The sequence below is a fragment of the Bubalus bubalis genome, chromosome 12 (assembly GCF_019923935.1).
Source record: "Bubalus bubalis isolate 160015118507 breed Murrah chromosome 12, NDDB_SH_1, whole genome shotgun sequence".
Taxonomy (NCBI): Eukaryota; Metazoa; Chordata; class Mammalia; order Artiodactyla; family Bovidae; genus Bubalus; species Bubalus bubalis.
In genome coordinates this window covers 59,550,699-59,572,750 of record NC_059168.1, presented here as the reverse complement: position 1 = coordinate 59,572,750, position 22,052 = coordinate 59,550,699, and the positions used below count along the sequence as shown (strand labels likewise).

The window sequence follows — 22,052 nt, the reverse complement described above, 5'->3', positions numbered from 1 at the left end:
TATTAAGGTGTTATTGCATTGTTTGTATTGATGTATTTGGTTTTTAAGTTTTAGTAGCGAGTAGTCTATTATTTAGAAAGACTTTTCCCATTCTGAGATCACATATTCTTTGCTATTTTTTCCAGTTTTTATGAATTTTTTAGTTTTTAATCCATCTGGAATTTATTTTGGTGTATTATAAAGTGGATCTAATATTAGTTCTTTCAAACTACTATTCATTGATTCTAGCATCCATCTGTTTTTTTCACTGTTTTGATATGCCATGTCTGTCTTATACAGAATTTTTGAGTGTATTCCTGGAGGTCTCTTTTTAAGCTTTTTATTGTTTGGTTTTACTTTAGTCACTTCATGATATAGTGTGGCACCTGACAATATTAAATCACATTACTAGTGAAAAGTTATTTATTCCTGAGATAAAACTTCAGAATTCTTTTGTTGTTGTGTTACCCTCCTCCACCCACATTCTGTTGATACTTAAAAATTTTTTTCTGTTGGAAGTTTTATTGAAATTGCATAATGTTTATAAATAGCAGGAATTGACATCTTACAGTATTGATTCTGCCACTTCTGGAAGCATAATGTGCTTTCCCATTTATATATTCTTCTCTGTTTCTTTGTGAAACATTGTGGGGTTTTCCCTTTATGTAGATTCTGCGTATTTCCTTTATAGTTATTCCTAGGTATTTTTGTTTCTTATTATTAATGGAATTTTTACACACTTTTATCATTATTTTACTTTATTTTTGGTAGCAATTTTGAGATACATACAAGTCACTCATTAAAACTGTACAACTTGATGGCTTTCAGTGTATTCACAGAATTGTGCAATCTTTGCCACCATTTTAGAGCACTTGCATCACTTCAGAAAGAAACCCCACACCTTTTAACTATCACTATAAATCCCCTGTTCTCCCGGCCCTTAGCAACAGTCTACTTCCTCTATGTATTTGCCTATTTTGAATCTTTAATACAAATGGAATTACAGTATATCTTGTGACTGACTGCTTTTACTTAGCATTTTCAAGATTCATCCATATTGGAAAATGTATGAGATCTTCATTCCTTTCTGTAACTATTATGCCATTGTATGAACATACCACATTTTGTTATTAATAATTCATTCATCAGTTGATAGACATTTGAGTTGTTTCTACCTTTTGGCTTTTATGAATAATGCTTCTGTGAACATGTGTGTAAAAAGTTTTCCATGGACTTAGTTTTTATTTCCCACAGGTTATACCTGGGAGTGGAATTATTTGGTTAAGTGGTAACTCAGTTTTACTTTTTCATAAACTGCCACACTGAGATGGACTTAGTTTATATTTCCCACAGGTTATACCTGGGAGTGGAATTATTTGGTTAAGTGGTAACTCAGTTTTACTTTTTCAAAAACTGCCACACTGAGATGGAGGTTCAAGAGGGAGGGGACATGTCTAATCTTGGATGATTCATGTTGATGTATGGCAGAAACCAGCACAATAATGTAAAGCAATTATCCTTCAATTAAATAAATTTAAATAAGTGGATTTATGTTAGCACAGTATTTGCAAAAGAAAAAAAAAATAACCACCAAAAACTGCCAAACTATTTTCCAAAATGGTGCAACATTTTATATTCCCTTTAGCAGTGTATGAGGATTCCAGTTTCTCAACATCCTCAACCAGTACTTGTTATTTTGACTGTTGTAGCCATCCTAGTGATCTTTACAGTGGTATCTCATTGTGGTTTTGATTTGGATTTTTCTGATGAATAATGATGAATATCTTTTCATATACTTATTTGTTGCTTGCGTATTTTTTTTTTGGAGAAGTGTCCTTTGAGATCCTTTGCTCACTTTTTAATTGGGTTATTTATATTTTTATTATTGGGTTGTAAGAGTTTGCAGTTCCCCACCCCCGTGCTGTAGGTGGTTGTTTCACTTTATCAGTACTGTTGTTGGAAGCACAAAAGGTTTTAATGTTGAAGTTTAATTTATTTATTTTGTTGCTTATGCTTTTGGTATCTCATCTATTTCCAGATCCAAAGGCATGAAGATTTACCCCTATGTTTTCTTCTAAGTTTTATAGTTTTGGCTCCTATATTTAGATCTTTTATCCATTTTGAGTCAGGTTTTTGTACATGGTTTGGGATAAGGGTCCAGCTTCATTTGTTTGCACGAGCCTGTCCAGTTGTTTTAGCACCATTTGTAGAAGGCGGCATTTTGCTTTGAGTGGTCTTGGCAGCTTTGTTGGAAACCTGTTGACCATCGATGCATGGGTTTGTTTTTGTATTCTCATTTCTGTCTTGTTGATTTGTATGTCTTGATTACTGTAGTTTTTGAGTAGTATCTGAAATGGGAAAGTGTGGATCTTCTTTTTCAAAATTGTTTTTGGCTCTTCTGGCTCTGTTGAGTTTCCATATGAATTTTACAATTAGTTTCTCAGTTTCTACAAAGAAGCCAGCTGGGATTCTGATAGAGTGCGATGAATTTATAGATAAAGCTGAAGAGTATTACTATTTTAACAACAGTAAGTCTTGATACATGAACTTATGTATCATGGGATGTCTTTGTATTAAATTTTTAAAAAACTTTTTTCAACTATCAGAGTATAAATTTTGCACCCATTTTTATTAAATATATTCCCAAGAATTTTTTTTATGCTATTGTAAATGGAATTGCTAAGTTTCATCTTTTCATTGCTTGTTGCTAGCATATAGAAATACAGTTGATATTTGTATATCGATCTTGTTACTTGCAATCTTGTTAAATTTGTTTATTCTTTTTAGTGATTCTTTAGGACTTTCTTAGGATTTACATAAGATCATGTTGTCTATGATTAGAAACAGTTTTACTTCCTTCTTTTTAATTGGGATGTCTTTTGTTTCATAATATAACCCTTTATTATTAAATCTTATATCTTTGGCTGGCTCCATCAGTGGTTCTCAAAATTTGGTATGTGGACCCTGGGGGTCCCAGAGAGCCTTTCAGGGGGTCTGAGAGGCAAGACATACTTGCCTTTTGGTTGATGTTTTCACTGGTAGTGCAAAGGCATGATGGGTAAAATTCCTGGTTACGTTGCAAGAAATACAGTGGTGTTAAATAGTTAATGTAATCTTTGCTGCCAAGCACTTGCTGTTAAAAAAAAAAAAAATTCACTTGATGCCTTTGAAGCAATGGAAATTAATACTGTTAAATCTCAACAGCTTGTGTGCATGTCTTTAATATGCTGTGATGAAATGAGAAATGCATATAAAGCATTTCTTATGTGTACTGCAGTATACAGTTGGTTGTTGTAGGGAAGTGCACTCATGTGATTGGGTTGTAAGCTGAAGTAGTTGCTTTTTCATGAAATACCATATTTGTTTGAAAGAATGATTAACTCAAGTTATCCAGATGTGTGTGTAGTGTAGTTCCCTGGGTGGTTCAGAGGTAAAGAATCTACCTACCAAGCAGGAGACGCGGGTTTGATCCCTGGGTTGGGAAGATTCCTGGAGAGGCTAGTGGGAGCCCACTTCAATATTCTTGCCTGGAAAATCCCATGGACAGAGGAACCTGGCAGGCTACAGTCTATGGGGTCGCAGAGTCAGAGGACTGAACAGCAATAGTATGGTGTGCATTTTCTGGAATGAATGAAGCAAGCATGTCACTTCAGAGAAGGCTGAAAGTATTTGCTGTCAGTGATAAAATTAAGCTTTCATGAAAAAAAAACTTGGAGAACTTGTACCTGTCACTGAGTTTGACAGCTGCCCAAAACTTAGATTTATTATGAGATTGATGGAATTGTTAATGATGTGATTTTTTAATATTGTATAATGAAATATGTGAACATTGGAAAGATTGGCATAACTTAGTGAGCTGATATTTTGCATATCTCCAGTGTATGATGTTATATAGTCATTTATGGATGAAAGATCTATTCAGAGACCAAGATAGGTCAACTGATTTTCAGTTCAGTTCGGTTGCTCAGTCGTGTCTGACTCTTTGTGACCCCATGGACTGCAGCATGCCAGGCTTCCTTGTCCACCACCAACTCCCTTGTGGCTCAGCTGGTAAAGAATCTGCCTGCAATGCGGGAGACCTGGGTTCCATCCTCTGGAGAAGGGAAAGGCTACCCACTCCAGTATTCTGGCCTGGAGAAACTGTATCGTCTATGGGGTCGCAAAGAGTCGGACACTACTGAGCGACTTTCACTTTGTCTTCAAATTCAGCAAAAGTGAAATTGAGTACTTCATGTTGTACTCATATTCATTTTCTTGCTTGCTGCTTTACCTGTATCTTGCTGCTGCTGCTGCTAAGTTGCTTCAGTCGTGTCCGACTCTGTGCGACTCCATAGATGGCAGCCTACTAGGCTCCTCCGTCCCTTGGATTCTCCAGGCAAGAACATTGAGTGGGTTGCCACTTCCTTCTCCAATGCATGAAAGTGAAAAGTGAAAGTGAAGTCGCTCAGTCGTGTCCGACTCGTATGGACCCCGTGAACTGTGGCCTACCAGGCTCCTCTGTCCATGGGATTTTCCAGGCAAGAGTACTGGAGTGGGGTGCTATTGCCTTCTCCACTTGTATCTTGCTTAACTATGCATTTCTCACACCGGAGTTTATTTTAGTACCTGTCCTTCCTTTCAGACTTTAGAATAGTGCTTCTGGAACTTTAATGTACATATGAATGACCTGGAGATTTTTTTTAAAAGACAAATTAACTCAAGCAGTCTGGAACTTTGCCTGAGATTCTTCATTCTAACAAAGTTTCCAGATGATGCTGATCTCATTGGTCCTTAGAACATTCATTGAGTAGAAAAGCCTTAGAGTACATTAGTGTCATTATTCTGCTCTTGTTTTTTTATATTGTTGTATTTTGATTACATATATTTTTAAAGTTCCATAAGACATTAATCAAGTCAGTATTCAATTAGGTTTCCCTCATTTATTCTTTTTGTTGCTCTTCATTCTTTTTTGCATCTCTGGGCTTTGATCTGGGGTCATTTTTCTTTCAGCATTTTCTTTAATGTAGTTCTCCTGTGGATGGTCTTTCCTGTATTTGCTTGTCTTTTTTCTTAAATTTTAAAAAGTGTATTGTTTTTCACTGAGCTGAGTCTTGGTTGCTGTGCAGGCTTTTCTCCAGCTGCAGAGAGTAGGGGCTGCTACTCTAGTTGTGGTGCTCAGACTTCCCATTGTGGTGGCTCCTTTTGTTCTGGAGCGTGGGTTCAGAAGTTGCAGCTCCCAGGCTTTAGAGCACACACTCAATAGTTGTGGTGCACAGGCTTAACTGGTTAGATGCCTGTGGGATCCTCCCAGATTTGGGATTAAACCCTTGTCTCTTATATTGACAGATTTTTTTTTTTTTTTTAAACATTGAGCCACCAGGGAAATGAAAATGAAAACAATATATATTTTAAAATGAAAACAATATATATTTTCAAACAAGCAAACACTGAAATAGAGTATTGAATTACAGATTTGTGAATGCTATTGCTTCTTTCAATAAGTCATTCTATTAAGAATTTTTTTGTGTGTGGCTTGTCTGCATCTCTTTTTGTATTTATTTGCTTGGGATTCATTCTTGAATCTGGTTTGAGTTTTAAAAAATTAGTTTTGTAGCCATTATTTCTTGAGGTATATGTCCTGCCACATGATTTTGGCCTTTTGGAGCCTGTCTTATAAACTCTATGCTTTTCAATCATCTTCCTTGTCTCTTTTGCTCTGTTCTGTATTTTGCATCCTTTTGTTTTTTGTGTGTGTACTTCAGTCTAGATATTTTATTTAAAAAATATTTATTTACTTGATTTTATTTTTGACTGCATTGGGTCGTAGTTGTGGCAAGTGGCATCTTTGCTGCAGTTTGCAGACTTCTCTAGTTGTGGTGCTTGGGCTTAGTTGCCCTCTGGCATGTGGGCCTGAATTCCCCAACCAAGGATCAAATCTGCGTTCCAGGCATTGGAAGGTGAATTCTTAACCACTGTTCCACTAAGGAAGTCCCTAGATACTTATTTATATTTGACCTATTTTACTTTTCCTAATCCCTCCTTAAATTGTATGTAATCTAGTATTAAAGCCATCTATTGAGAGCTTAATTCCAGTTTAGTTCAGTTCAGTCGCTCAGTCGTGTCCGACTCTTTGCGACCCCATGAACTGCAGCACGCCAGGCCTCCCTGTCCATCACCAACTCCTGGAGTTTACTCAAACTCATGTCCATTGAATCCGTGATGCCATCCAGCCATCTCATTCTCTTTTGTCCCCTTCTCCTCCTGCCCCCAATCCCTCCCAGCATCAGAGTCTTTTCCAGTGAGTCAACTCTTCGCATGAGGTGGCCAAAGTATTGGAGTTTCAGCTTTAGCATCAGTCCTTCCGATGAACACCCAGGACTGATCTCCTTTAGGATGGACTGGTTGGATCTCCTTGCAGTCCAGGGGACTCTCAAGAGTCTTCTCCAACACCACAGTTCAAAAGCATCAATTCTTCTGCACTTAGCTTTCTTCACAGTCGAACTCTCACATCCGTACATGACCACTGGAAAAACCATAGCCTTGACTAGATGAACCTTCGTTGTCCAGTTACTGTATATTTAATTCTAAAGCTTTTGATTCTTAATAGGTTTTAGAACTTTGTTGTAATTCTGTATCTTGATATTTTGAACATGCTGGTATTATAAAATTCAGGTCTGATAAATCTATCTCATTTTTTTGTCTTACTGTTTTTTTTTTTTTCCCTCTTTTTTTTATTATGTGGTTTATGGTCTTTTTTTTGGGATACTTTAGTGTTTTTTTTTTTTAAACTTTGTTATAGAAAGAGTTAAACAGTCATGTGTAGAAGTAGGAAGACTCATAGTAATGATATTTATGAACCTCTCACCCAATCAGTAATTATTAACTCGTAGGCAATTTGTTTTTGTTACCTTTGTACATTTCAGTGTAGCTCTCTAAAAGACAAATACTTAAAAAGATACGTATTCATAGTATCATTGGTACAGTTAAAAAGTTAAGAATAATACAATACAGAGTATCTAGTGAGCAAATTTCTCTCATAGTCTAAAGTTTTTAAAGTTTTATTTACTTTTTCCTTCATTTTGAATCTAGATTCAGTTGAAGTCTATTGTAGTTGCTAATTTGTGTGTGTGTGTGTGTGGCTGTGCTGCATGGCTTTCAGAGTCTTAGTTCCCTGACCAGGGTTTGAACGCATGCCCTTGACAGTGAAATTGTGGAGTCCTAACCACTGGACTGCCAGGGAGTTCCCGAATTTATTCATTTTATAACTAGATGTTTGTACTCTTTGACTGACATCATCTCATTTATCCCACCTCTGCTGGCAACCACCATTCTGCTATATTTTTCTCTTGAGTTGAGCTTTCTAAGATTTTATGCATAAGCGAGACCAAGTAGTGTTGTCTTTCTCTGACCTATTTCACTTTAGCATAATGTCCTCAAGGTTCATCCATGTTATCACAAATGGCTGAATGTATTCCATTATATGTATGAACCACATCTTTCTTACCCATTCATCTATCATTGATCATGTAGGTTGCTTTGGGGTTGTTGTTGTGAAAAAATGGGGTTGAGGTAGGTTGTGTGAAAAATGCTGCATTGAACATGGGGGTATAGTATAGATGTCCTGTTGAGGTAGTAATCCATTTCATTATGATATGTACCCATAAGTGGGATTACTAGATTATGTTCTATTTTTGTATTTTTTGAGAAACCACCATACTGCTCTACACTGTGGTTCTACCAATTTACATTCCCACTTACAGTGCGCCAAGGTTCCCCTTTCTCCAAATCATCACAAATACTTGTTACCATTTGTCTTTTTTTATAATGGTCATTCTAACAGATGTGAGGTAATAGCTCATTGTAGTTCATTTGCATTCCCCTGATGATTAGTAATGCTGAACATCTTTTAAGTACCCATTAGCTATTTGTATTAATATGTTGTCTTTGGAAGAATGTCTGTTTAGTTCATTTGTCATTTTTAATTGTTTATTTGATTTTTTTGCTTATGAATTTCTTGTATATTTTAGATATTAACCATTTATAAAATAATGGTTTGCACATATTTTCTCTCTTTTTGTAGGCTGATTGTTTCTTTTGCTGTGCAGAAGCTTCTTAGTTTGATTTAGTCCCAGTTGTTTATTTTGTTGTCGCTGCGTATGCGTTTGGTTGTGATAGCCAAAAAAATTGTTGCCAAGACCACTGTCAAATAACTTTTCTTTTATGATTTTGGTTTCAGATCTGATGCTTGAGTCTTTAATCCATTTTGAGTTAATTTTTGTGTATGATGTAAGATAAGGGTCCAGTTTCATTCTGTTACATGTAGCTATTCAGTTTTCCCAGCACCCTGTATTGAAGAGACTGTTCTTTCCCCATTGAATATTCTTGGCTTCCTTGCCAAATATTAGTTACCCATTTATGCATAGGTTTATTTCTGGCCTCTTCATTCTGTTCCATTCATCTCTGTGTCTGTTTTTATGCCAGTGCTGTACTGTTTTGATTATCATAATTTTGTAATATAATTTGAAACAAGGAGTTGTGATGCCTCTAGCTTTGTTCTTTCTCAGAATTGCTCTGGCTATTTGGAGATTTCTGTGGTTTCATGTGAATTTTAGGAATGTTTTTTCTACTTTTTTGAAAATGCTTTTGAAAGTTTGAGGGATTACATTGAAATTTTAAATGGTTTTAGGTATTGTGGACATTTTAACAATATTAATTCTTCTGCTCTTTGAACACAAGACATCTTTCCATTTATTTGTGTCTTCTTTAGTTTCCTTCCTCCTTCTCTTACAGTTTTCAGATTTTCCACCTTTTTAAAAAATATGATGAATATTTTTACTTCTGAATATTTTATATAATGCTACTGTAAATGAGATTGTTTTCTTTTTCAGATAATTCATTGTTAGTATATTGGAAAATAACTTATTTCTCTATGTTGATGTTGTATCCTGCTACTTTACTGGATTTGTTCACTCTTAACAGTTTTTTGTTTGTTTTTGGTGAAGTCTTTAGAATTATTTTACTGTTTTTTATTTTGACTCTGAATCTTCATTGTGTCATGTGGTTTCTCATCGTGGTGTGGGGGCTTATCTTGTTGCAGTGTATGGGCTTAGTTTCCCCCAGGGTATGGGGGCTCTTAATTCTCTGGCTGGAGATCGAACCCGTGTCCACTGCATTGGAAGGCAAATTCTTAACCAGTGGACCACCAGGAAAGTTCTAGGATTTTTTTATGTGTGAGAGGTGATCATTATCTGCAAACATGATACTCATACCAGGGATGAATCCCACTTGATGATGATGTGTTGTTGTTCAGTCACCAAGTTGTGTCCAACTCTTCTTGACCCCATTGACTGCAGCATTCCAGGCTTCCCTGTCCCTCACCATCTCCTGGAGTTTGCCCAAGTTCTTGTCCATTGAATTGATGATAATTGTGTATAATCCTTTTAATGTGCTGTTGAATTTGGTTTGCTAGTATTTTGTTGAAGAATTTTTGCATGTGTGTTCATCAGGAGTATTGACCTGTAGTTTTCTTGTATCCTTATTGGGCTTTGGTATCAGGGTAATGCTGACCTTACTGTGAAATGAGTTTGGGAATGTTCCCTCATTTTCAGTTTTTTCTTTGAAGGATTTGAAAAGGATTGGTGTTGCTTATTCTTTAAATATTTGGTAGACTTTGGCAGTGAAACTATCTGATCTTTGGCTTTTCATTGTTTGGAGGTTTTGATTGCTAATTCCATTCCCCTGCTAATTATTTATCTTTTCAGATTTTCTGTTTCTTTATTATTCAATCTTTGTTGTATGTTTTAAGATATTTGTCCATTTTTGTAGGTTGTCTAATTAGTTGGCTTATATTGTTTATTTCTTGTTGTTCAGTCACTCAGTTGTGTCCGACCCTTTGTGACCCTGTGTTCTCTAGCACTCCAGGCTTCCCTATCCCTCATCCCCTGGAGCTTGCTTAAACTCAGGAAAACATCAGGTTTACATCTTTTTTATATTGGGTGTCCATTAACATTATCTTAGCTGTATTTATTTTTAACAGTTTTGCCATTTAACCTTTATGCTAAGAGTTAACTGACTGATACACCACCATATTAGAGTAAAAGCCTTCATTTCTGAAGGACAACTATTCTGGGTTTCTTGGTTGGCAGTTTTTTTCTTTCAGCACTTTGAATATATCATCCCATTCTTACTGGACTTGTAAGGTTTCTTCTGAGAAAGCCACCGATAGCCTTTTGTGAGGAAACTCTTTTTTTGTCTTTCAGATAATTTCATTATAATATGTATGGGAAAAGATCTTTTTGACTTGAAAGTTTTGGGGAATTACGAGCTTCATGAACCATGGAGGTCCAAATATGTTTATGATTTGGACATTTGTCAGCCATTATTTCTTTGTAAACTACTGCTCCTTTACTCTCTTTTTTCCTTCTCGGAGTTCAGTAATGCATAGATTGTTTCTCTCATTTGTATCCCAGTTTCTGTGGGCTTCCTTTACTCTCTCTTCTTTCTTTGTTCTCCTCTGATTGGATGATTTCAATTGAACTGTCTTCCACTTCATAGTTTCTTCTTAATCAAGTCTGCCATTGATGCTGGTCACATTTTTATTTCATTCATTGTATTTTTTAGTCCTGGAGTTTTTGCTTGTTTCTGTTTTATTATAATTTCTTTTAACTTTTTATTTGCATTATTTTCTGATTTCATTGAAATTGTCTTTCTGTGTTTTCTTGTAGCTCACCGACCTTCCTTAAAACAACTTCTTTAAATTATTTATTTGACAAAATTTCAGATCTCATTTCCTTAGAGTTGGTTACTGGAAAAATATTGTGTTCCCTTGGTGGTTTAATGTTGATTTTTCATGTTCTGTGGTGCCTTGAGTTGCTGTTTTTGCCTGTAGGGAAGCAGTATTCTTCAGTTTTTTACTGATAGGCTTTTGGAGAGGCATGTCTTTTGTCAGCCCTGTTAAGAATTGTGAAGCTTTTTCAGACCTTTTAAAGTGGATGTGTCTGCTCCTGATTTCTTACTCTCTTTTGGAGCGTAATTCTAAGATTGTATGTCCTCTCCTGATCATGCAAATCCAGGTTGGGTGCTGACAGCCTCTCATTTGCTTTTCCTGCAGCTATGCTGAATTCTCCAGTTTGAGTACTTTCTCCCACTTCTGCAGAGTCTGGACAGCTTTTTGCTCATGCTCACTAATTGCCTGTGAAGGCTTGCTTTTGCTGCCCGTAGGGGTACAGTCAAGGGACCAGCCACAGGGTGAGAGTGTGTGAGTGAAGTACATGGAGAGTCCTGGGTGCTTATGTGGGCTTGGGGCATCTTCAGACAAGATCTCTCTTGGCACTGTGCTGTGCTACCTTGGGGGAAGGGTGTCACAGGTAAAGTGAAATTGTTCCTCTTAATCTCTTAAGTGTGTCCCAGTCTTGGATTTTTTTTGTGTGTGTGTCAGAACTTCTCTGCTGTACTCCTAGACATCCACAGAGGCACTGTTGTCTGTGGTGATTGTTGAAATCAATGTTCTTTGGAAGATGGTAGAAAGCTCCCATTTTGCTATTTTGATGACGTCACTATCTATTGATGTATTTATACAACCCAAGCTTAGATTTGTCTTTTGTATAATATTAATATAACTAATTAAAATGGAAATAAACTATGTTTTCTATGTATCTGACATTTTTTTCATTTAGTATATCATTGTAAGTTACCCATGTTGCTTATTAGTGTATTGGTAGTCTGTTTCTTTTCATTGTTGAATAGAAAACTATAATTTTTTTCTGCTTCGGACAGGTGGTTTGTTTCTAGTTTGAGACTGCTTCAGTTCAGTTCTGTTCAGTCACTCAGTCGTGACCGACTCTTTGTGACCCCATGAACCTCAGCACGCCAGGACTCCCTGTCCATCACCAACTCCCGGAGTCCACCCAAACCCATGTCCATTGAGTCGGTGATGCCATCCAACCATCTCATCCTCTTGTCATCCCCTTCTTCTCCTGCCCTCAGTCTTTCCCAGCATCAGGGTCTTTTCCAACGAGTCAGCTCTTCGCATCAGGTGGCCAAAGTATTGGACTTTCAGCTTCAGCATCAGTCCTTCCAAAGAACACCCAGGACTGATCTCCTTTAGGATGGACTGGTTGGATCTCCTTGCAGTCCAAGGGACTCTCAAAAGTCTTCTCCAACACCACAGTTCAAAAGCATGAATTCCCCTGAGTTCAGCTTTCTTTATAGTCCAACTGTCACATCCATACATGACCACTGGAAAAACCATAGCCTTGACGAGATGGACCTTTGTTGGCAAAGTAATGTCTCTGCTTTTGAATATGCTGTCTAGGTTGGTCATAACTTTCCTTCCAAGGAGTAAGCATCTTTTAATTTCATGGCTGCAGTCACCGTCTGCAGTGATTTCGGAGCCCAAAAATAAAGTCAGCCACTGTTTCCACTGTTTCCCCATCTATCTGCCATGAAGTGTTGGGACATAGTTTTTATTTATTTTGCTTTTTTGTGTTTTTGTTGTTGTTGCTGCTTCATTGGCTACCTGCCTGGACTAATTCTGTAGATTCTGGTTGCCCTGCTGTTTGTAGTCACTGATGTGTGTGGTGTGTGTGTACATACAGACAGACCAAGTCAGCTTTCTGTGAGTCCTTCCTCACTCAGGATAGCTTAGTGGTTTTGCTTATTTGTTTCTTGAAACTATTTTAGTTTCCTGGTACCCTTGTTAACCTTTTTTTGGTTTGTTTGTTCTTGTTATTTATCTGTTGAAGAAACTACTGATTACATTGATCATTCCACCCATAAAGGTTTTTCATTTTGGATCTTGCTATTGTATCCTTGTGGAATTATTGAACATTTTTCATGTCTCCTCTATTTTTATAATTTGATTATTGGATTTAGAGGCTGGATCAGATTTAGATTAGATTTCTTGGCAAGACTTTATAGAATGTGTTGTATTTTATCAGAAGGCAGATAATGTCATGTTGTTGCTTTTTTTGTAATGCCAGCAGCCATCGCCTAGATCTTTTACTTCATTAGTAGTTGCGAAATAGTGATATTCTTTTTTAAAAATAATTGTATTTATTATTTTTGGCTGTGCTGAGTGTTTCTTGCTGCATAGGTTTTTCTCTAGTTGCAGAGAGTGGCGGCTATTCTCTAGTTGTGGTGTGTGGGCTTCTCGTTGCAGTGGTTTCTCTTGAGGAGCGCAGGCTCTCGGGTGCAGGGGCTTCAGTGGTTGTGGCATGTGCACTCAGGAGTTGTAGCTCCTGAGTACAGGCTCCATAGTTGGGGTGCACAGGCTCAGTAGTTGTGGCGATAGGCTCAATTGCTCCGCACATGTGGGATCTTCCAGGATCAGGGATCAAACCTGTGTCCCCTGCAGTGGCAGGTGGATTCTTTACTACTGAGCCACTAGGGAAGCCCCCAAATAGTGATATTCTAATCCTGTCTTTGTTTTTTTTTTTCTAATTAGCTGGTCTATCTGTATAAGGAGAAACTTTCTTTTAGTACCTATTACTTTGAATTACTATTTGTACAGGAAGGAGGATACATTTCTCAGTTTTCTCCTTTTATTTACCAGTTTCAAACAGTGAATTCTGTAAAACGTTTAACATCTGATTGAAATTGGTCCTTTTTTTTTTTTCAGGATTATTATAAAATTATGTCATTAAAAGTAATGTTTTTACTTTCATTCACCTAACTTTTGGGGTGTTATTTTATATCAGTTAATAAAGAGAACCCTCTTTTTTCCTGATGGATAGTTTTCCACGGTCAGGATGAATTTAACTTGTGTTGGTAGACTTTTAGGTTATTTCCAGTCTTTTGGTGTTCAGAACAGTGTTGAGTATCATTGGGTGCTATTTTAGATGAGAAAAAGTGTGTTAGAAAAAGAGGATTAAAATAGTACTCAGGGGATCAGTGTATTTTTCATTTTGATAAATACTGTCTAATTTTTACTGATGTATGAAAGCATAAGTACGTATGTAGGAGGAAAAGGGGATGACAGAGGATGAAATGGTGGGATGGCATCACCAGCTCAGTGAACATGAGTTTGAGTAAGCTCAGGGAGATGGTGAAGGACAGGGAAGCTTGGCCTGCTGCAGCCTGTGGGGTCGCAAAGAATTGGACATGACTGAGCAACTGAACAACAAATGTTTTCTTTTGAGTTTATCAATACTAAGTGTTATTTAAACTTTTTGCAATCTGTTTGTAGGAAAACATAGTACTTCAGTGGTATGTTTGAATCTGATGTGTATCATTTGTTCTTTTTTAATCCTATTTACTCAGTTTTTGTAATATTTTTTAATGTTTATTTGAGCTCAGAGAGGTTACTGTTTTGTAAAGACTTTTCCTGGTTTGTGGTTCCTTTGAGGTTTTGCTTTGTGTTGTTTTTATCTATAATTAAACTTTTCATGTGCTCAGATGTATCAATTCAGAACAGTTTAAAAATGCCACTACCATCTTCTATGTTATCTAGTATTTCAGTTGACTTTAAAGACTCCCAAACTACAGATAGTACCTGACTTGCAACTTTGTGATGGTGAGAAAGTGATATACATTCAGTGGAAACTGTACTTTGAATTTTGGTCTTTTCCTGGGCTAGCAGTATGGGTATGATACTCTTGTATGAGGATGGACAGCAACAGTAAGCTCCATAGCTCGCAGTCAACCTTGCTCCCAGTCAACTTTGCAGTCTTGAGGGTAAACGCTGATATACTTACCATTCTGTACCCATACAGCCACTCTGATTTTACCTTTAAATACATTATTAAGTAAATTGCATGAGAAGTTCAGCAGTTTACTGTAAAACAGGCTTTGTGTTAGATGATTTTGCCCAGCTGTAGGCTAATGTAAGTGTTCTGAGCATATTTAAAGTAGGTGGGGCTACGCTATGATGCTTGGTAGATTAGATGTAATGAGTTAATTTTCACAATTTATGGTATTTTCAACTTACAATGGGTTTATATTATATAATCACATAGTAAATCGAGAAAAGTCTATAATAAGTATTTGTTAATTTTTCATGAGTTTGCTCATTTAGGTTTACCCATGTGCTTATTTCCTTCTTTGGGTTTTTTTTTTTTTTTTTTTTTTTTTTTTGCTTTTTGCTCTTAGATTCTTTTCCTTTTTCCCCTCCCCGCCCCCCATCCCCCTTTGAAAGTACCTCTTAATCTTTTTTAAAATTTGATTTTCTATTCATGACCTATCAATGTTAAACATATAATACATTTGTCCAGGTTTTGTTTCACCCTTCTTCTTGAGGTCTACCCTTGGTATCAAATTCTAGATTGAGGCTTACTTGGGTGTAAAATTGTAGATTAACCATTATTTTAACATCGTTTTAATGTTTTAAAGAACAGCTTTTTCTTTTGGTCAGAAGTCTGCCTCTCAGTCTGTTGTGGTGTTACTCTATGTAGTCTTTTTCTCTGAAGATTTTACTCAAATTTTCTTTGGAAAATTTCTAATATGTGCAAAAGAATAATACACTTATGGTATTAAAAGGTAAATTTTGTCAGTAGTTCATTCAAGTTCATAACTATGTAGTACCTTTCTTTAATTGGCTTGTATTCACTTAATTGGCCCCTTGAATGGTCTTTTAAATGTGTTTGTAGCTCTATGTCAAATAGTTAACACTTTACCTTCCAGGCAACCGGTTTTAAAGAATTTAAGACTTATGATTGTTGATAGAATTTTCTGATAGCATCTTGTTACATTATTTACTGAATCAAGCCTTAGATAATATATTAGCTGCCTCAACAGCTTTATCTTCACATTCCTTTATTGAGCTGTTATCTAGTACATAATGTTTCTCTTAATTGTCTCTTCCTTTGCACATGATGATCCTTCTGACTAGGATTCCATCCCCTGTGAGCTTTTTTGTCATCACTCCTTCTTATTCCTTTTCTACTGTCCTTCTTGCTTCCCTTTTTACTAATTCCTATCTTTCAGTTATTTCTTTTAGGGAACTTTCCTTAATCCTTTCCAAGACTTTGTTTCCATTTCCTGCTTGTTAGGTTAAGAAAAAAAAAGTTGGAAAGAGTTAATGATGATGAGTTGTACTAAAAACAGTTCTCTTGAACTAGGTATTGTTCAAATAGGTTGGGAAATGTTTTAAAAGTGTAGAAAGTATTCTATATTTAGATTGCTTTGCAAATTGAGTGTTTAAACTACTGTAATAGCTGAAATGGAAATGACAGCCAGTGTACTGCTTTTATTCTTTTGAAATAAAAGATGCAGAACTCCAGTCAGTGAACCAAAATCCTAAGAAGAGGTCCTATGTCTAAAGATCGGTGAATATGTATTATTCCAAGTTTTAAAGTGATGCATTAGTTGTAATTTCTGTATACCCAAGGAACAGCTCAGGCTAGGTATGCTAGCTGGTTCTGCTCTCCTGGGTTGTTTATACTTATTTTAACCATTTTACCCACCTGCATAGGTCTCTGTGGCTAACCTTGGTGCTGTCTAGGGTTCTGGATAGGGCCCAGCTTCTTGCATGTACCATTCTTTTGGGACTTTGCTGAGAGTATGCTGTCTCCTACATACAAATGAGTTTCATTCCAAGAGTGTGTTTTTGAGTCCAATGACATTAGCCTAAGTACCCAACTAATACAATCAGCTATATCAGTCCAGTTCAGTTCAGTTCAGTCGCTCAGTCGTGTCCGACTCTTTGCGACCCCGTGAATCGCAGCACACCAGGCCTCCCTGTCCATCACCAATTCCCGGAGTTCACTCACACTCACGTCCATCGAGTCAGTGATGCCATCCAGCCATCTCATCCTCTGTCGTCCCCTTCTCCTCCTGCCCCCAATCCCTCCCAGCATCAGAGTCTTTTCCAATGAGTCAACTCTTCGCATGAGGTGGCCAAAGTACTGGAGTTTCAGCTTTAGCATCATTCCTTCCAAAGAACACCCAGGACTGATCTCCTTCAGAATGGACTGGTTGGATCTCCTTGCAGTCCAAAGGACTCTCAAGAGTCTTCTCCAACACCTATATAGTACTGAACTGTAATAGATTTGACACTTTTCACAGAAATAATACATACAAAGACTAAAACATTTTTAATCTTTAAAATTTTAATTTCAAGTACAATACCTTGAAGAGTACAGTAGTATAGTACAACAGCTGGTATACAGGGGCTGGCATCGAGTGAATAGAAAGAGTTACTGACTGTAGGCGGGAGAGGAGATGAGAGATGGTAGAGTCCTACTGTATTGTGTACAGCACTGCGTGTACAGTAAAGTACACAAGCACAGCCACTTGTAGAGGATGCTTGCATGTCATTATATGTGAGGCACGTGAATTAACTTAGGTGATTGGGCATGCAAACACATGTTCACATCTTTGAATGTTCGCAACTTCAAGGTTCATATGTAAGGGACTTTTGTACCCTTCTTACTGGCTTGTAAGAAGTATATGAGGTTGTGTTCAGCACTTTTGGCCTGGTAGTGGTCATGAAGTTTTTCATCTGATAGTTGTGAGATTGTGTATGGGAATACTTACCCTTTGCTTGGGGTAGGATCTTGGTCATATCTACTAGTAGTTTCTTACTAGATTTGTGGGTTTATGCCTCCTGTCATTATAACTAAAAAGCCACATGATGAAAGTGAAAGTGGAGAGTGAAAAAGTTGGCTTAAAGCTCAACATTCAGAAAACGAAGATCATGGCATCCAGTCCCATCACTTTATGGGAAATAGATGGGGAAACAGTGGAAACAGCGTCAGACTTTATTTTTCTGGGCTCCAAAATCACTGCAGATGGTGACTGCAGCCATGAAATTAAAAGACGCTTACTCCGTGGAAGGAAAGTTATGACCAACCTAGATAGCATATTCAAAAGCAGAGACATTACTTTGCCAACAAAGGTTTGTCTAGTCAAGGCTATGGTTTTTCCTGTGGTCATGTATGGATGTGAGAGTTGGACTGTGAAGAAGGCTGAGCGCCAAAGAATTGATGCTTTTGAACTGTGGTGTTGGAGAAGACTCTTGAGAGTCCCTTGGACTGCAAGGAGATCCAACCAGTCTATTCTGAAGGACATCAGCCCTGGGAGTTCTTTGAAAGGAATGATGCCGAAGCTGAAACTCCAGTACTTTGGCCACCTCATGCGAAGAGTTTACTCATTGGAAAAGCCTCTGATGCTGGGAGGGATTGGGGGCAAGAGGAGAAGGGGACGTCAGAGGATGAGATGGCTGGATGGCATCCCTGACTCGATGGACGTGAGTGTGAGTGAACTCCGGGAGTTGGTGATGGACAGGGAGGCCTGGCGTGCTGCGATTCATGGGGTCGCAAAGAGTCGGACACGACTGAGCGACTGATCTGATCTGATGTGATCTGATCCTCATGTTTCCTTTTGGGATTCTGCTTGCTATCATGTTATCATAATGTCCATTTGTGGTCTTGAAGTTTTCATGAGCATTTTCTTTTTAAATTTTAAGTGATGAGAACCCCTCACCTTATTTCCATCCTGCTACCTCACGCATTGTGTCAGTTGGGTACATTTCTTTCAGTTACTGAACTTTCTTCCTTTTGAGGGATGTCTGATTACCCAGCCTTAATGTTTCCAATTCCACTTTGATCTTTTCTCTTGGGCTATTATTTTTGGTGTTCTTTAGATCTGTGTGACAATCCACCATTCTCTCTTATCTGTCTGGGTGGTTGGCCCTTTAGAGTTGAAATACAGTTTCTTCTATAGGAAATGGTGGAAGGATTTCTTAAAGTTTCCTTTCTTCTTTCCTTTATTTATTATATTGTGGACTTTAATGGATCTTTGATCTGTAAAGATCAGTGGCTTCTTTTAAACTGAAGTTTGGGCTTCTCTGTTTTCTTTTTTTATTGTAGAAAACACATAACATAAATTTTCTCATCTTAACTGTTTTAAAAAAAAATTATTGGAGTGTATTTCATTTATAATGTGTTAGTTCCTGGTGTACAGCAGAGTGACTTGTTTATATATATTTATATATATATATATTCATGATAGGTTATTCCAAGATATTGAATACAGTTCCCTGTGCTGTACAGTAGGAACTTGTTTATTTCATCTTAACCATTTCTAAGTGTATGATTTAGTGTTAAGAATATTCACATTGTTATGCAACAGATCTTCAGAACTCTTTCATCTTGAAAACTGAAACTCGGTACCCATTCAACAATTCCTCACTTCCATCTCCCACTGACAACCACCATTCTACTTTGTTTTTGGTGGATTTGTTTACTCAAGATCTTTTATAAGTAGAATCATACAGTATTTTGTCTTTCTGTGCCTGGCTTATTTACTTAGCATGATGTCTTCAAGGCTCATTCATGTTTCATGTAGCATGTGATGGGATTTTCATCTTTTTTAAGGCTAAATAGCATTCCTCTGTATGTATGCAGCACTTTTTGCTTATTCATCTGTTTGTATACATTTGGGTTACTTCTGTCTCTTGCCTGTTGTGAATAATGCTGCTATGAACATAGGTGTACAAATATCTCTTTGAGGTTCAGTTTTCAATTCTTTTTCATATATATACCCAGAAGTGGAATTGCTGAATCACATGGTAATTCTTTTTGAAATCTTTTGAGGAAGAACTGTATTCTTTTCCATAGTGGTCGCACCATTTAGTATTCCCACCAGCATTGCTCAAGGGTTTCAGTTTCTCCACATCCTCATCTATATCTGTTATTTTATGATATTTTAATAGTAGCTATCTTTAAAAAAAAAAAATGGTTGTGCTGGGTCTTCGTTGCTCTTGGCTTTTCTCTAGTGGTGAGCAGAGGCTACTCTCTAGTGGCCGTGCGTGGGCTTCTCATTGCAGTGGCTTCTCTTGTTGAAGAGCATGAACTCTAGGGTGCGTGGGCTTCAGTAGTTGCAGCACTTGGGCTCAGTAGTTGTGGCTCCCAGGCTCTAGAGCACAGGCTCAGTAGTTGTGGTACACGGGCTTAGTTGCTCTGCGGCATATGGGATCTTCCTGGACCAGGGATTGAACCTGTGTCTTCTGCATTGTCAGGCAGTTCTTTACCACTAAGCCACCAGGGAAGTGGGGAAGGCAGTGGCAACCCACTCCAGTACTCTTGTCTGGAAGATCCCATGGATGGAGGAGCCTGGTTGGCTGCCATCTATGCACAGAGTCAGACATGACTGAAGTGACTTAGCAGCAGCAGCACCAGGGAAACCCAGTAGTAGCCATCTTAATGGGTGTGAAGGGATAGCTCATTGTGGTTTTTTACTTGTGTACTTTGTTTTGAAATCATGAGATTTGAGCCTTCCATCTTTGTTCTTGTTTTACAAAATTGTTTTGGTTATTTGGGATCCTTTGAAATTCTCTATAAATTTAAGGGTAGAATTTTCTATTTCTGCAAAAACATTGTTGGGATTTTGGTTGGGATTGTATTGACTGTATAGATCACTTTGGGCAGTATTGACACTTAATGATGTTAAAAGTTCCATGGATATGAGACTATTTATTTGTATCTAATTTTTGGAACCTGATGGACTGCAGCATGCCAGGCTTCCCTGTCCATTACCAAGTCCCAAAGTTTACTCAAACTCATGTCCATCGATCGGTGATGCCATCCAACCATTTGATCATCCTCTATTGTCCTGTTCTCCTCCTGCCTTCAGTCTTTCCCAGCATCACAGTGTTTTCAAGTGAGTCCATTCTTTGCATCAGGTGGCCAAAGTATTGGAGTTTTAGGTTCAACATGAGTCCTTCCAATGAGTATTCAAGACTGATTTCCTTTGGGATGGACTTGTTGGATCTCCTTGCTGTCCAGCGGACTCTCAAGAGTCTTCTCCAACACCACAGTTCAAAAGCATCAATTCCCTTGCGCTCAGCTTTCTTTATAGTCCAATTCTCAGATCCTTACATGACTACTGGAAAAACCATAGCTTTGACTAGATGGACCTTTGTTGGCAAAGTAACGTCTCTGCTTTTTAATGTGCTGTCTAGGTTGGTCATAATTTTTCTTCCAAGGAGCAGGTGTCTTAATTTCATGGCTGCAGTCACCATCTGCAGTGATTTTGGAGCCCCCCAAAATAAAGTCAGCTACTGTTTCCATTGTTTTCCCATCTATTTGCTTTGAAGTAATGGGACTGGATGCCATGATCTTCGTTTTCTGAATGTTGAGCTTTAAGCCAACTTTTTCACTCTCCACTTTCACCTTCATCAAGAGGTTCTTCAGTTCTTCTTCACTTTCTGCCATAATGGTGGTGTCATCTGCATATCTGAGATTATTGATATTTCACCCGGCAATCTTGATTCCAGCTTGTGCTTCATCCAGCCCAGCATTTCTCATGATGTACTCTGTATAGAAGTTAAATAAGCAGGGTGACAATATACAGCCTTGACGTACTCCTTTTCCTATTTGGAACCAGTCTGTTGTTCCATGTCCAGTTCTAACTGTTGCTTCTTGGCCTGCATACAGATTTCTCATGAGGCAGGTCAAGTGGTCTGATATTCCCATCTGTTTCAGAATTTTCCACAGTTTATTGTGATCCACACTTTCAAAGGTATATAGTCTGATCTAGAACAGGGAGAGGTTTTTATTTTTACAAATGAAAGTTAAGCCATACACAGTTGGTAAATAGTGGGAAGATATTAGTGTAATGGAACATCTTACTAGTTCATATGAGATTTTCTGCCATCACATTGTTTTATAGTAATTCATGAAAGGTTTCTTGTGATTAAAGACAAGACTCTAGTAGTATATGAAAAAAGAATAACAAAGCTGACATTCCTCAAAAATGCCTTCTTGTGCATGTGATTGCTTTATTGCCTTCAAGAACCCCTGTGTTTTCTACTCTGTAGAGCTGTGTGGAGATGCAAAGTCATAAAAAAATGATAGATTCATGAGAATGATTATATTCAATCTTTAATTTTTGGAAATGATCTTTGTTAGAATTGAATGCCCTCAAGCACCTTCATATCAAAAGATGAAGCATGAACCTCATGGTTTAAAGCTGAAGAATGTTGATTGACACTAGTTAGCACAAATGCCAATGGATTTAACTGTGCTTGTATTTTTTAAAAAAGCTTAAATCAGACTAGTTACTTGTTTTATCAGTGCTCTGGTTATAGTTTCATAGGTTTTGAGTAGTCTGCTTGTAACATTTTATTGTTAGTCTCATTTTCTTTATTGTAAGAT

The 22,052-nt window shown here is 37.4% G+C and overlaps 1 protein-coding gene across 10 annotated transcripts in view; it reads left to right on the top strand.

The window, feature by feature from the left end:
• Positions 1–22,052, top strand: part of USP34 (ubiquitin specific peptidase 34) — a 247,390-nt gene that overhangs the window by 23,247 nt on the left and 202,091 nt on the right. The window lies entirely within an intron of this gene.